The sequence below is a fragment of the Bombina bombina genome, chromosome 6 (assembly GCF_027579735.1).
Source record: "Bombina bombina isolate aBomBom1 chromosome 6, aBomBom1.pri, whole genome shotgun sequence".
Classification (NCBI taxonomy): Eukaryota; Metazoa; Chordata; class Amphibia; order Anura; family Bombinatoridae; genus Bombina; species Bombina bombina.
This window is the reverse complement of record NC_069504.1, coordinates 1,085,753,937-1,085,771,779: the sequence shown is the minus strand read 5'-3', so window position 1 is coordinate 1,085,771,779 and position 17,843 is coordinate 1,085,753,937.

Below are 17,843 nucleotides of genomic sequence, written 5' to 3'. Positions count from 1 at the left end.
TGTAAAATAAAAATAAATCCTAAGATAGCTAGAATATAATTATTATTTATATTGTAGCTATATTAGGGTTTATTTTAAAGGTAAGTATTTAGTTTTAAATAGGATTCATTTAGTTAATAATAAAAATATTAGTTAGATTTATTTAATTAATATTTAAGTTAGGGGGGCGTTAGGGTTAGAGTTAGACTTAGGTTTAGGGGTTAATAATTTTATTACAGTGGCGGCGGCGTAGTGGGGGGCAGGATAGGGGTTAATAAATTTATTATAGGTGACGACGGTGTAGGGGGGCAGGATAGGGGTTAATAGGTTTAATATAGGTTGCGGCGGGTTCAGGGAGCGGCGGTTTAGGGGTTAAACTATTTATTTAGTTGCGGAGAGGTGCGGGATCAGCAGGATAGGGGTTAATAACTTTATAATAGAGGGCGACGGTGTAGGGGGGGCAGGATAGGGGTTACTAGGTATACTGTAGGTGGCAGCGGTGTCCGGGAGTGGCGGTTTAGGGGTTAATACATTTATAAGAGTTGCGGCGGGGTCTAGGAGCGGCGGTTTAGGGGTTAGTAACTTTATTGAGTTGCGGGAGGCTCCGGGGGCGCCGGTATAGGGATAGAACAGTGTAGTTTAGTGTGAGTGCTTAGTGACAGGCTAGCAATAAAGCTGGGAAAAAGCCGAAGAGCAGCGAGATCGGATGAGTGATAACTCTCACAGTCCGCTGCTCATCGCCCCGCGGCTTTTTGACAGCTTTATTTGATAACTTAGGCGTATTTTTTCAGGTCTGCGGCGGCGATGTGAGGCGAGCTTAGGCGGGCGTATTGGGCCGGCGAAGCCAGAAAAGTAGACGGCTTGATAACTACCCCCCATGGTAGCTCACTATGTTGTTGGCACTAAGATAATAGTTTTATGTTGGTAGGTTGACACCCTCTGTGGTCAGCACACTGTAAACCAAACAGCTGCTTGTTCTCTGTGTTATCAGTGTAGTCACAATAGGTTAAAAGCAAAACTTTAGTTGCAACATGTTTCTCAGCTCAGTAAAACCAGCTATGTTGTCAGGCATTTGGATGGCATAACCCTTATATCAGTCAAGCCGTCCTACAAAATGGCAACAAGAGTGCACACTTACAGTCCTTTCACTCCAATAAAGTCAGGGAGTAAACCCTAAGGTTAAGACCCACAAGGGGCCTCTCACACTGGCAAACTGGTAAAACTGATGCACTTGCTCATCCTGGAAAAAGTCGAAATACAGCGAATGGGCAAAGTTCTGATGTGTCTTTATATTTTATTTAGAACATAGCTATTCTTTACTGACGGTTTTCCTTTAGTGAAAAAAAGAAACAGCTAAGCAATTTAATTAGCCTTTTTGTTAAATGGCTGTTGGATTTCAACCTTCTGGTTTTCTGTGCAGAACAGAAGGAAGGGTGTATTTGTCACAAGGGGCATGCAAGGGCAGTAAGGAAACCAGGTTGTCTCGGAAATCCCATGAAGTATTTATCTCTCTACCCATTAGATATGGAGATCAGGCTGAGTCACATTACTGTATAATCAAGACTTTTTGGCTCCAGTAAAGCGACTGGCTCACATGCCTTGGCACAATATCCAGCTTACCATTATAATTTTATTAGACATTTCAATTTGCTTCTATTTTTTTGTGTTCATTATGCTAAGTGTAAGCTCTTGGGACCCAAAACTCCGTAATCTAAAGGCTGTTTTTGGGACATATTTTACAGGTACAAACACGTCAGAGGCACTAGAAATGCTTGAATTATAAATGCAGAACAAAAAGAAAAAAGCAGGACCCTAGATTTAACCCATGCTTTGGCAGCAAAAGGGTTAAAGAAAGGGATTTAAACTTCCTTTTAACACTTATTAAACAACAATCAAATGCGAAACGGCATATAGTATGCAATAGCTGTAAGATGAATCTAACACTAAAAGGGACATAAAACACAAATTTTTAAACAGCTTTGCAATTTACTTCTTTTATCGAATTTGCTTCATTCTTTTGATATCCATTGTTGAAAAGCATATATAAATAGGCTCATTAGCTGCTGATTGGTGGCTGCACTGCTATTTCTTCAACAAAGGATATCTAAAGAATGAAGAAAATTAGATATTAGAAGTAAATTGGAATGTTTTTTAAAATTGTATTCTCTATCTTAATCATGAAATAAATATTTTGGGTTTCATGTCCCTTTAATGATATTTATTGGAAGACTGATGTAGATGTAATGAGAAATCATTGATTCAGCTGTTTTGTTTTAGAATATTATTAAATATATAAACAAAATACACAGAAAAAAGAAAACAGTGCCAAGGCTGTATATAAACTGTGAGTCAGCTTTTGGCTACATATAGTAGAAAATCAGTGCTCCTCTGCATTATCATATAAATAAGCTTTTTATGTCACATACAATGAATTAATAACCATTGCCTAAAGAATCATTAAATACAGAAGAATTGCATAATCAACAAAAGCATAGTACGAAGACAGTCCAATAGCACTTACTTTGAATTTCAAATGAGTAGTATTTTTTTCTTATAAATTTCAAAATTTGCTTCCATTTCCTGCCCCCTCTATCATGTGACAGCCATCAGCCAATCACAGACTCATGTATGTATACAATGTGATCTTTTGCACATGCTCAGTAGTAGGGGATGCCTCAGAAAGTGTGCATATAAAAACACTGAGCAACATTTGATAATGAAAGTAAATTGGAAAGTTTGTTAAAACCACGTCATATCAGAATCACAAAAATTTAATTTAGACTTTAGAGTCCCTTTAAACAACATTATGGACAAAAATAAAGGCCCAGATTACGAGTTTTGCGTTAGAGGCTATGCGGTGCTAAAGAGCAGTTTTCACTCACCGCTCACTTACCTACAGCGCTGGTATTACGAGTTTTCAGAAACCCATCGTTAAAAGGCAAGAAGTGAGCGTTGAGCAAAATTTTGCTCATTACCGCACTCCAATACCAGCCCTGCTTAAGTCAGCGGTGAGCTGGTGTAACGTGCTTGTGCACGATTTCCTCTTAAGAAGCATCGGGGAGAGCCGGCTGAAAAAATGTCTAACACCTGCAAAAAAGCAGCATAAAACTCCTTAACGCAGCCCCATTGATTCCTATGGGAAAATAAAATGTATGTCTAAACCTAACACCCTAAGATGAACACTGAGTCTAAACACCACTAATCTTACACTTATTAACCTCTAATCTGCCGCCCCCGACATCGCCAACACCTACATTATAATTATTAACCCCTAATCTGCCGCTCCGGACACCGCCGCCACATACATTATACTTATGAACCCTTAATCTGCTGCCCCCAACATCGCCGACACTTACATTATATTTATTAACCCCTAATCTGTCGTCCCCAATGTCGCCGCCACCCACCTACACTTATTATCCCCTAATCTGCCGCCCCCAACGTCACCACCACTATAATAAACATATTAACCCCTAAATCGCCGCACTGCCGCCTCGCAAACATTAGGTAAATATTATTAACCCCTAATCTGCTGGCCCTAACATCGCCGCCACCTACCTACATTTATTAACCCCTAATCTGCCACCCCCAACGTTACTGCCACTATATTAAAGTTATTAACCCCTAAACCTAAGTCTAACCCTAAACCTAACACCCCCTAACTTAAATATAATTTAAATAAATCTAAATAAATATTACTATCATTAACTAAATTATTCCTATTTAAAACTAAATACTTACCTGTAAAATAAACCCTAAGGCCTAGATTTGGAGTTTGGCGGTAGATGGGCTGTTAACGCTACGCGGGCTTTTTTCTGGCCGCACCATAAATTTAACTCTGGTATCGAGAGTTCAAACAAATGCTGCGTTAGGCTCCAAAAAAGGAGCGTAGAGCATTTTTACCGCAAATGCAACTCTCGATACCAGAGTTGCTTACGGACGCGGCCAGCCTCAAAAACGTGCTCGTGCACGATATCCCCATAGGAAACAACGGGGCTGTTTGAGCTGAAAAAAAACCTAACACCTGCAAAAAAGCAGCGTTCAGCTCCTAACGCAGCCCCATTGTTTCCTATGGGGAAACACTTCCTACGTCTGCACCTAACACTCTAACATGTACCCCGAGTCTAAACACCCCTAACCTTACACTTATTAACCCCTAATCTATCGCTGACCCCTGCATATTTTTTTTAACCCCTAATCTGCCGCTCCGTAAACTGCCGCAACCTACGTTATCCCTATGTACCCCTAATCTGCTGCCCCTAACACCGCCGACCCCTAGATTATATTTATTAACCCCTAATCTGCCCCCCTCAACGTCGCCGACACCTGCCTACACTTATTAACCCCTAATCTGCCGAGCGGACCTGAGCGCTACTATAATAAAGTTATTAACCCCTAATCCGCCTCACTAACCCTATCATAAATAGTATTAACCCCTAATCTGCCCTCCCTAACATCGCCGACACCTACCTTCAATTATTAACCCCTAATCTGCCGACCGGAGCTCATCGCTACTATAATAAATGGATTAACCCCTAAAGCTAAGTCTAACCCTAACACTAACACCCCCCTAACTTAAATATAATTTAAATCTTACGAAATTAATTAACTCTTATTAAATAAATTATTCCTATTTAAAGCTAAATACTTACCTGTAAAATAAACCCTAATATAGCTACAATATAAATTATAATCATATTGTAGCTATTTTAGGATTAATATTTATTTTACAGGCAACTTGGTAATTATTTTAACCAGGTACAATAGCTATTAAATAGTTAAGAACTATTTAATAGTTACCTAGTTAAAATAATAACAAAATTACCTGTAAAATAAGTCCTAACCTAAGTTATAATTAAACCTAACACTACCCTATCAATAAATTAATTAAATAAACTACCTACAATTACCTACAATTAACCTAACACTACACTATCAATAAATAAATTAAATACAATTGCTACAAATAACTACAATTACATAAACTAACTAAAGTACAAAAAATAAAAAAGAACTAAGTTACAAAAAATAAAAAAATATTTACCAACATAAGAAAAATATTACAACAATTTTAAACTAATTACACCTACTCTAAGCCCCCTAATAAAATAACAAAGACCCCCAAAATAAAAAATTCCCTACCCTATTCTAAATTAATAAATGTAAAAAAACTTTTACCTTACCAGCCCTGAACAGGGCCCTTTGCGGGGCATGCCCCAAGAAAATCAGCTCTTTTGCCTGTAAAAAAAAACATACAATACCCCCCTCCAACATTACAACCCACCACCCACATACCCCTAATCTAACCCAAACCCCCCTTAAATAAACCTAACACTAAGCCCCTGAAGATCTTCCTACCTTGTCTTCACCATCCAGGTATCACCGATCCGTCCTGGCATCCGGTGCTGAAGAGGTCCAGAAGAGGGTCCAAAGTCTTCCTCCTATCCGGCAAGAAGAGGACATCCGAACCGGCAAACATCTTCTCCAAGCGGCATCTTCGATCTTCTTCCATCCGGTGCGGAGCGGGTCCATCTTGAAGACCTCCATCGCGGATCCATCCTTCTTCTCCGACGACTAGACGACGAATGACGGTTCCTTTAAATGACGTCATCCAAGATGGCGTCCCTCGAATTCCGATTGGCTGATAGGATTCTATCAGCCAATCGGAATTAAGGTAGGAATATTCTGATTGGCTGATGGAATCAGCCAATCAGAATCAAGTTCAATCCGATTGGCTGATCCAATCAGCCAATCAGATTGAGCTCGCATTCTATTGGCTGATCGGAACAGCCAATAGAATGCGAGCTCAATCTGATTGGCTGATTGGATCAGCCAATAGGATTGAACTTGATTCTGATTGGCTGATTCCATCAGCCAATCAGAATATTCCTACCTTAATTCCGATTGGCTGATAGAATCCTATCAGCCAATCGGAATTCGAGGGACGCCATCTTGGATGACGTCATTTAAAGGAACCGTCATTCGTCGTCTAGTCGTTGGAGAAGAAGGATGGATCCGCGATGGAGGTCTTCAAGATGGACCCGCTCCGCACCGGATGGAAGAAGATCGAAGATGCCGCTTGGAGAAGATGTTTGCCGGTCCGGATGTCCTCTTCTTGCCGGATAGGAGGAAGACTTTGGACCCTCTTCTGGACCTCTTCAGCACCGGATGCCAGGACGGATCAGTGATACCTGGATGGTGAAGACAAGGTAGGAAGATCTTCAGGGGCTTAGTGTTAGGTTTATTTAAGGGGGGTTTGGGTTAGATTAGGGGTATGTGGGTGGTGGGTTGTAATGTTGGAGGGGGGTATTGTATGTTTTTTTTTACAGGCAAAAGAGCTGATTTTCTTGGGGCATGCCCCGCAAAGGGCCCTGTTCAGGGCTGGTAAGGTAAAAGAGCTTTTACATTTATTAATTTAGAATAGGGTAGGGAATTTTTTATTTTGGGGGTCTTTGTTATTTTATTAGGGGGCTTAGAGTAGGTGTAATTAGTTTAAAATTGTTGTAATATTTTTCTTATGTTGGTAAATATTTTTTTATTTTTTGTAACTTAGTTCTTTTTTATTTTTTGTACTTTAGTTAGTTTATGTAATTGTAGTTATTTGTAGCAATTGTATTTAATTTATTTATTGATAGTGTAGTGTTAGATTAATTGTAGGTAATTGTAGGTAGTTTATTTAATTAATTTATTGATAGGGTAGTGTTAGGTTTAATTATAACTTAGGTTAGGACTTATTTTACAGGTAATTTTGTTATTATTTTAACTAGGTAACTATTAAATAGTTCTTAACTATTTAATAGCTATTGTACCTGGTTAAAATAATTACCAAGTTGCCTGTAAAATAAATATTAATCCTAAAATAGCTACAATATGATTATAATTTATATTGTAGCTATATTAGGGTTTATTTTACAGGTAAGTATTTAGCTTTAAATAGGAATAATTTATTTAATAAGAGTTAATTAATTTCGTAAGATTTAAATTATATTTAAGTTAGGGGGATGTTAGTGTTAGGGTTAGACTTAGCTTTAGGGGTTAATCCATTTATTATAGTAGCGATGAGCTCCGGTCGGCAGATTAGGGGTTAATAATTGAAGGTAGGTGTCGGCGATGTTAGGGAGGGCAGATTAGGGGTTAATACTATTTATGATAGGGTTAGTGAGGCGGATTAGGGGTTAATAACTTTATTATAGTAGCGCTCAGGTCCGCTCGGCAGATTAGGGGTTAATAAGTGTAGGCAGGTGTCGGCGACGTTGAGGGGGGCAGATTAGGGGTTAATAAATATAATATAGGGGTCGGCGGTGTTAGGGGCAGCAGATTAGGGGTACATAAGTATAACGTAGGTGGCGGTCGGCAGATTAGGGGTTAAAAATTTTTAATTGAGTGGCGGCGATGTGGGGGGACCTCGGTTTAGGGGTACATAGGTAGTTTATGGGTGTTAGTGTACTTTAGGGTACAGTAGTTAAGAGCTTTATGAACCGGCGTTAGCCCAGAAAGCTCTTAACTCCTGCTATTTTCCTGCGGCTGGAGTTTTGTCGTTAGAGCTCTAACGCTCACTTCAGAAACGACTCTAAATACCGGCGTTAGAAAGATCCCATTGAAAAGATAGGATACGCAATTGACGTAAGGGGATCTGCGGTATGGAAAAGTCGCGGCTGAAAAGTGAGCGTTAGACCCTTTAATCACTGACTCCAAATACCGGCGGTAGCCTAAAACCAGCGTTAGGAGCCTCTAACGCTGGTTTTCACGGCTAACGCCAAACTCCAAATCTAGGCCTCTGATAGCTACAATAGAACTAATAGTTACATTGTAGCTATCTTAGGTTTTATTTTTATTTTACAGGCAAGTTTGTATTTATTTTAACTAGGTACAATAGTTATTAAATAGTTATTAACTATTTAATAACTACCTAGTTAAAATAAAGACAAATTTACCTGTAAAATAAAACCTAACCTAAATTACACTAACACCTAACACTACACTATAATTAAATAAATTAACTAAATTAAATACAATTACCTACATTAAATTAAATTAGCTAAAGTACAAAAAAACCCCACTTAATTACAGAAAATAATAAACAAATTACAGAAATTTTAACTAATTACACCTAATCTAATAGCCCTATTAAAATAAAAAGTCCCCCCAAAATAAAAAAAACCCTAGACTAAACTAAACTACCAATAGCCCTTAAAAGGGCCTTTTGCGGGGCATTGCCCCAAAGTAATCAGCTCTTTTACCTGTAAAAAAAAATACAAACAACCCCCCAACACTCTCATATAACATACACACTCTCATACAACTCACACACCCTCTTAAATAACACACACACACACTCTTATACAACTCACACACCACACACACTCTCATATAACACACACACACACTCTTTTACAACTCACACATCACGCACACTCTCATATAACACACACACTCTCATACAACTCACACACCACACACACTCTTATATAACACACACACACACTCTTATACAACTCACACACCACACACACTCTCATATAACACACACACACACTCTTTTACAACTCACACATCACGCACACTCTCATATAACACACACACTCTCATACAACTCACACACCACACACACTCTTATATAACACACACACACACTCTTATACAACTCACACACCACACACACTCTCATATAACACACACACACACTCTTTTTAAAAAAAAAATATCTTTATTTATAACCAATCAGTGGTACTATAACATTAAGTATGTCTGTTTCACACCACGCAGGGTGTTTTAAAGAAAACTTCCAAAAAGAAAAAGACAAATTTGATACAATCTTGACAGTTATCTAGGCAGTCAGCTCATTACATACTTATGGCTTTAAACAAGTTCCTTTATCATTCTTTTCTTTCCCCTTTTTTAACACTTTATTGGTTATTTCCTTTTTATTCTTAAACTAAAAAAAAACATTAACCAGACAAATAACCAAACCAACAGACAAAAGAAAAAGAAAGACACACACACACACTCTTATAGAACTCACACACCACACACACTCTTATATAACACACACACACTCTTATATAAAACACACACACTATTATATAACACACACACACACTCTTATACAACTCACACACACCACACACACTCTTATATAACACACACACACACACACACTCTTATACAACTCACACACCACACACACTCTTATATAACACACACACACACTCTTATAGAACTCACACACCACACACACTCTTATATAACACACACACACTCTTATATAAAACACACACACTATTATATAACACACACACACACTCTTATACAACTCACACACACCACACACACTCTTATATAACACACACACACACACTCTTATACAACTCACACACCACACACACTCTTATATAACACACACACACTCTTATATAACACACACACTCTTATATAACACACACACACCACACACTCTTATATAACACACACACACTCTTATATAACACACACACACTTTTATATAACACACACACTCTTATACAACTCACACACCACACACACTCTTATATAACACACACACACACACACACACACACTCTTATACAACTCACACACCACACACACTCTTATATAACACACACACACACTCTTATACAACTCACACACCACACACACTCTTATATAACACACACACACACACACACACACTCTTATACAACTCACACACCTCACACACTCTTATATAACACACACACACACTCTTATATAACACACACACTCTTATACAACTCACACACCACACACACTCTTATATAACACACACACACTCTTATATAACACACACACTCTTATACAACTCACACACCACACATACTCTTATATAACACACACACACTCTTATATAACACACACACTCTTATACAACTCACACACCACACACACTCTTATATAACACACACACACTTATATAACACACACACACAATCTTATACAACTTACACACCACACACACTCTTATATAACACACACACACACACACTTATATAACACACACACACTCTTATATAACACACACACACACACTCGTATATAACACACACACACTCTTATATAACACACACACACACACACACACACTCTTATATAACACACACACACACTCTTATACAACTCACACACCACACACACTCTTATATAACACACACACACTCTTATATAACACACACACACACTATTATACAACTCACACAACACACACACTCTTTTATAACACACACACGCTCTTATATAACACACACATTCTTATACAACTCACACACCACACACACTCTTATATAACACACACACTCTTATACAACTCAAACTCACACACCACGCACACTCTTATATACCACACACACTCTCTTACTACAACCTCACTCTCCTACAACACATACACAAGTCGCGACCCAGTAAACATGGTATTGTGACCCATTAATTGGTCCTGACCAGTTGTTTGAAGAACCATGCTTTTGAAAACATTGGACTAGATTACAAGTGGAGCACAAATTTATCGCACACGTGCGATAAATAACCAGCCATTACAAGTGGCTGTTTTTGCTACCGCAAGCTCACAGTAGCAATTAGCGCTTATAAAATTAACAAGAGAACAGATCTCTGCTTAATTTTATAAATGTCTTCAAACTTAAAGTGATGGTAAACTCTCCCTTTTTTAAAATGAGATCTGGAATGTTAGTGATATTTTAATTTAAGTTTAATTAATCAGTTGTAATGAAGTTGTACTATAACTTACTTTTTAATATAGATATGAAATTCAAATTACCTGCGCTCCACCGTCCACTTCAAAAGTACATTTTTCTATGAGCTAAAAGTTTGAACTGTTCTCCAATCAGAGCTCTAGCTTCAACAAAAGTGCTGTATGGGGAGAGCGTTGATTGGACAACAATTCAATCCGTTAGCTGTCAGAAACAGAAACATTGACTTTTGAAGTTGTTCGCGGAACGCAGGGTATTTAAATTTCATATCTAAATTAAAAAGTAAATTATACCACATCTTCATTACAACTGATGAATTAAACATCTAAAATATCACTAACATTCTGGATCTGTTTTTGTTAAGGGGAGAGTTTACCATCACTTTAAGTGTAATATATTTTATTAAAAAATAAATGGCCAGATTACGAGTTTTGCGTTATGTTATTTCCACTGCTCACCTTTAATAGCGCTGCTATTACAAGTTTTCCAAAAACCTGCATTAGCGGGCAATGTGGCAGCTTTGCGCTCGATATTCAAACACCAGCGCTGCTTTGAGCTGGTTTTACGTGCTCGTGCACGATTTCCCCATAGACATCAATGGGGAGAGCCGACTAAAAAAAAGCCTAACACCTGCAATGACGGAGCGCAAAGCTCCGTAACACAGCCCCATTGATTCCTATGGGGAAAGAAAATTTATGTTTAAACCTAACACCCTAACATAAACCCAGAGTCTAAACACCCCTAATCTGCTGCCCCTGACATTGCGACACCTACATTACACTTATTAACCCCTAATCTGCCACCCCCGACATCGCCGCCACCTACATTACACTTATTAACCCCTAATCTGCCGCCCCCAACATCGCCGCCACCACTATACTAAAGTTATTAACCCCTAAACCTCTGGCCTCCCACATCACTAACACTAAATAAATATATTAACCCCTAAACCTAACCCTAAGTCTAACCCTAACACCCCTAACTTTAATATAATTAAAATAAATCGAAATGAAACTTATTATTATTACCTAATTAATTCCTATTTAAAACGAATTACTTTCCTATAAAATAAACCATAAGCTAGCTACAATATAACTAATAGTTACATTGTAGCTATCTTTGGTTTTATTTTTATTTCACAGCTAAGTTTGTATTTATTTTAACTAGGTAGACTAGTTAGTAAATAGTTATTAACTATTTACTAACTATCTAGTTAAATAAAATACAAACTTACCTGTAAAATAAAACCTAACCTAAGTTACACTAACTCCTAACATCACACTAAAATTGAAAACAATTACATTAATTAAATACAATTAAAGGGACACTGAACCCAAATTTTTCTTTCATGCCAATAGGATTTTTTACCCTGTAATTCTGATTGGCTGATAGAATTCTATCAGCCAATCGGAATTCAAGGGACTCCATCTTGGATGACGTCATTTAAAGGAAACTTCATTCTTGAATAGCCAGCGAAAGAAGAGGATGCTCCATGCCTGATATCTTGAAGATAGAGCTGCTCCGCGTTGGAAGGATGAAGATAGAAGATGTCGTCTGGATGAAGACTTCTGCCTGCCTTGAGGACGACTTCTTGTGTTAGGTTTTACTAAGAGTTAATTGGGTGGGTTTTATTTTTAGATTAGGGAGGGACTTTGGGCACAGAAAAAGAGCGAAATGCCCTTTTAAGGGCAATGCCCATCCATATGCCCTTTTCAGGGCAATGCGGAGCTTAGGTTTTTTAGGTAGGTTTTTTTTGGGGGGTTGGTTGTGTGGGTGGTGGGTTTTACTGTTGGGGGGTTGTTTGTAATTTTTTTTTACAAGTAAAAGAGCCGATTTCTTTGGGGCAAAGCCCCGCAAAAGGCCCTTTTAAGGGCCATTGGCAATTTAGTGTAGGCTAGGTTTTTTTATTTTATTTTGGGGGGCTTTTTTACTTTGATAGGGCTATTAGATTAGGTGTAATTAGTTTAAATATTTGATCATTTCTTTTTTATTTTGTGTAATTTAGTGTTTATTATTTTTGTAATTTAGATAAATGTATTTTGTTAATTTAATTTATTTAATTTTAGTGTAATGTTAGGTTTTAGTGTAAGACAGGTAGGTTTTATTTTACAGGTAATTTTGTATTTATTTTAACTAGGTAGCTAGTAAATAGTTAATAACTATTTACTAACTAGTATAATCTAGTTAAAATAAATACAAACTTGCCTGTGAAATAAAAATAAAACCTAAGATAGCTGTAACTATTAGTTATATTGTAGCTAGCTTAGGGTTTATTTTACAGGTAAGTATTTAGTCTTAAAAAAGTATTATTTAGGTAATAATTGTAATTTGTATTTAGATTTATTTTAATTATATTAAAGTTAGGGGTGTTAGGGTTAGGGTTAGACTTAGGGTTAGGTTTAGGGGTTAATATATTTATTTAGTGTTAGTGGTGTGGGAGGCCAGATGCAATCAGCCAATAGGATTGAGCTCACATTCTATTGGCTGTTCCAATCAGCCAATAGAATGCAAGCTCAGTCCTATTGGCTGATTGGATCAGCCAATAGGATTGAAGCTCAATCCTATTGGCTGATTGCATCAGCCAATAGGATTTTTTTACCCTGTAATTCTGATTGGCTGATAGAATTCTATCAGCCAATCGGAATTCAAGGGACTCCATCTTGGATGACGTCATTTAGAGGAAATTTCATTCTTGAATAGCCAGCGAAAGAAGAGGATGCTCCACGCCTGATGTCTTGAAGATGGAGCCGCTCCGCATTGGAAGGATGAAGATAGAAGATGCCGTCTGGATGAAGACTTCTGCCTGCCTTGAGGACGACTTCTTGCCGTTTGGATGAAGACTTCTCCCGTCTTCATTGAGGACTTCTGCCCGCTTGGATGAAGACTTCTCCTGACTGTATGAGGATGGATGTCCGGTCTTCAAAAACTGTAAGTGGATCTTCGGGGGTTAGTGTTAGGTTTTATTAAGAGTTTATTGGGTGGGTTTTATTTTTAGATTAGAGACTCTGGGCACAGAAAAAGAGCTAAATGCCCTTTTAAGGGCAATGCCCATCCAAATGTCCTTTTCAGGGCAATGGGGAGCTTAGGTTATTTAGGTAGGTTTTTTTGGGGGGGTTGGTTGTGTGGATGGTGGGTTTTACTGTTGGGGGGTTGTTTGTATTTTTTTTTACAGGTAAAAGAGCTGATTTCTTTGGGGCAAAGCCCCGCAAAAGGCCCTTTTAAGGGCCATTGGCAATTTAGTGTAGGCTAGGTTTTTTATTTTTATTTTGGGGGGCTTTTTTATTTTGATAGGGCTATTAGATTAGGTGTAATTAGTTTAAATATTTGATCATTTCTTTTTTATTTTGTGTAATTTAGTGTTTATTATTTTTTGTAATTTAGATAAATGTATTTTGTTAATTTAATTTATTTAATTTTAGCGTAATGTTAGGTTTTAGTGTAAGACAGGTTAGGTTTTATTTTACAGGTAATTTTGTATTTATTTTAACTAGGTAGCTAGTAAATAGTTAATAACTATTTACTAACTAGTATATCTAGTTAAAATAAATACAAACTTGCCTGTGAATAAAAATAAAACCTAAGATAGCTACAATGCAACTATTAGTTATATTGTAGCAAGCTTAGGGTTTATTTTACAGGTAAGTATTTAGTCTTAAATAGGTAATATTTAGGTAATAATAGTCATTTGTATTTAGATTTTTTTTAATTATATTAAAGTTAGGGGTGTTAGGGTTAGGGTTAGACTTAGGGTTAGGTTTAGGGGTTAATATATTTATTTAGTGTTAGGGGTGTGGGAGGCCAAAAGCAATCAGCCAATAGGATTGAGCTTGCATTCTATTGGCTGTTCCAATCAGCCAACAGAATGTGAGCTCAATCCTATTGGCTGATTGGATCAGCCAATATGATTGAAGCTCAATCCTATTGGCTGATTGCATCAGCCAATAGGATTTTTTACCCTTTAATTCCGATTGGCTGATAGAATTCTATCAGCCAATTGGAATTCAAAGGACTCCATCTTGGATCACGTCATTTAAAGGAAACTTTATTCTTGAATAGCCAGAGAAAGAAGAGGATGCTCCGCGCCGGATATCTTGAAGAGGGAGCCGCTCCGCGTCGGAAGGATGAAGATAGAAGATGCCGTCTGGATGAAGACTTCTGCCTGCCTTGAGGACGACTTCTTGCCGTTTGGATGAAGACTTCTCCCGGCTTCATTGAGGACTTCTGCCCGCTTGGATGAAGGCTTCTCCTGACTGTATGAGGATGAATGTCCGGTCTTCAAAAACTGTAAGTGGATCTTCGGGGGTTAGTGTTAGGTTTTATTAAGAGTTTATTGGGTGGGTTTTATTTTTAGATTAGGGACTTTGGGCACAGAAAAAGAGCTAAATGCCCTTTTAAGGGCAATGCCCATCCAAATGCCCTTTTCAGGGCAATGGGGAGCTTAGGTTTTTTAGGTAGATTTTTTTTGGGGGGTTGGTTGTGTGGGTGGTGGGTTTTACTGTTGGGGGGTTGTTTGTATTTTTTTTTACAGGTAAAAGAGCTGATTTCCTTGGGGCAAAGCTCCGCAAAAGGCCCTTTTAAGGGCCATTGGCAATTTAGTGTAGGCTAGGTTTTTTATTTTTATTTTGGGGGGCTTTTTTATTTTGATAGGGCTATTAGATTAGGTGTAATTAGTTTAAATATTTGATCATTTCTTTTTTATTTTGTGTAATTTAGTGTTTATTATTTTTGTAATTTAGATAAATGTATTTTGTTAATTTAATTTATTTAATTTTAGCGTAATGTTAGGTTTTAGTGTAAGACAGGTTAGGTTTTATTTTACAGGTAATTTTGTATTTATTTTAACTAGGTAGCTAGTAAATAGTTAATAACTATTTACTAACTAGTATAATCTAGTTAAAATAAATACAAACTTGCCAGTGAAATAAAAATAAAACCTAAGATAGCTACAATGCAACTATTAGTTATATTGTAGCTAGCTTAGGGTTTATTTTACAGGTAAGTATTTAGTCTTAAATAGGTAATATTTAGGTAATAATAGTCATTTGTATTTAGATTTATTTTAATTATATTAAAGTTAGGGGTGTTAGGGTTAGACTTAGGGTTAGGTTTAGAGGTTAATACATTTATTTAGTGTTAGTAGTGTGGGAGGCCAGAGGTTTAGGGGTTAATAACTTTAGTATAGTGGCGACGACATTGGGGGCAGCAGATTAGGGGTTAATAAGTGTAGTTAGGTGGCGGTGATTTTGGGGGCAGCAGATTAGGGGTTAATAACAGTAATGTAGGTTGTGGCGATGTTAGGGACAGCAGATTAGGGGTTAATAAGTGTATGTAGGTGGCGACGACATTGGGGGCAGCAGATTAGGGTTTAATAATATTTAACTAGTGTTTGCAATACGGGAGTGTGGCGTTTTAGGGGTTAATATGTTTATTATAGTGGTGGCGATGTCCGGAGCAGCAGATTAGGGGTTAATAATTTTATTTTAGTGTTTGCTATGCGGGAGGGTCTCGGTTTAGGGGTTAATAGGTAGTTTATGGGCGTTAGTGTACTTCGTGACACTTTAGTTATGAGTTTTATGGTACAGTTTTATAACGTAAAACCCATAACTACTGACTTTCAGTTTACGGTACAGATCTTGTAGTTATGGACAGGCAAACTCGTAATACCGGCGCTATGGGAGTCCCATTGAAAAAGGACTTTTTAAAAAGTACGGTAGTTACGTTGCGCTACGGCCAAAAAAGTGTGCGGTACAGCTGTACCTACAAGACTCGTAATAGCAGCGGTAGTGAAAAAGCAGCGTTATAAGGCTTTTTCACTCATAACGCAAAACTCATAATCTAGCCGAAGGATAGTAGCATCTTTCATTTTTTAATAAAATAACTGCACTAGGCAGTATTTTGGGGCTAAAGTTGGCAGCTGCAGGGTGTTAGAAAAAAAAACGGCACTAAAAAGTTCCTTTACATTTTGTGTTCCCTGTAAATATTTATGTATATGCTTAAATACATATACACATATTAACACATACATATATATGTATATAAGCATATAGATATCTATTTACAATTAGCTGCCATCGCTGCATGACTTATCCCTTTCAATGTGCTAGGTTCAATCTCAAGCCGTGTCTGACGGCATGAGAACATGGCTCCTATTGGAGCCTATGGAAGCGCGCTCTCATGAGCGCAATGCTTCCCAGCAATGCAAACGCAAGCTCACGTTTGCATTGTGCTCAACTTGTAATACCAGCGCACATTAGCGTGCACAGGTATTACTCAGTGGAGCGCAAATATTGCTTTCGCAAATGCAATATTTAGCGTTCCACTTCTAATCTGGTACATTTTTTTTTCTGTTTAAATGTTTGCAAAAAGACACTGTACTTATAACACACACCTCAGTTTAATGTGAAGCATGTGCTGGCTAATCAATCATTTTTATATATGAAATAGCTGTGGGCAGATAATCTTGGCACAGGGCGGGGCTGGGGTCAGTATTCTAGAAGAATATGGTAATTGGATGGAGTGAGAGAAAAAGAGAAATGAGTGGGTGTTTCAGGCACAGTGATTAGTTTGCTAGTTACTGTTGAGGATAGTGCAGAGGAGTGGAACACGCAGGTGACATTTGGGTGATAAGGATGATGATATGAGTGGGTGTTACTAGTAAGACTTATCATTAGACTAGTTGCTGTTGTTCAGTTTAACAGTGGGATTTAGAGTATTGGGTCATTAAGGGACAATGTGTCACAATAGCAGGTATTATTTAAAGGGATATTTTTTTATATATCTATAATATATAGCAGCATTTAAAGAATAAATTGCAAGAGGTCTACATACACAGTACATATACCAAAAGCATTGTCATTTCAGAGGCTTTTACAAATGTAATAGTGGATGTGGACCTGAAAGGGACATTCTAGTACAAAAATGATATGCTCTGAATTTTTAGACTGACCCTAGCTTACAATGACCATGACTATAAGTGGAGCAAAAATATGTTAGCACTATAGTGCGCTACCATCATTACAGCCTAATCATAGCGCCTCCATTTTGACTCTTATAGTACAAGTTACATAAAGATGTGATATTTTCTGGCAAGCTTTTTACAGATATTCTGCATCACTTTCAAGTGATTCA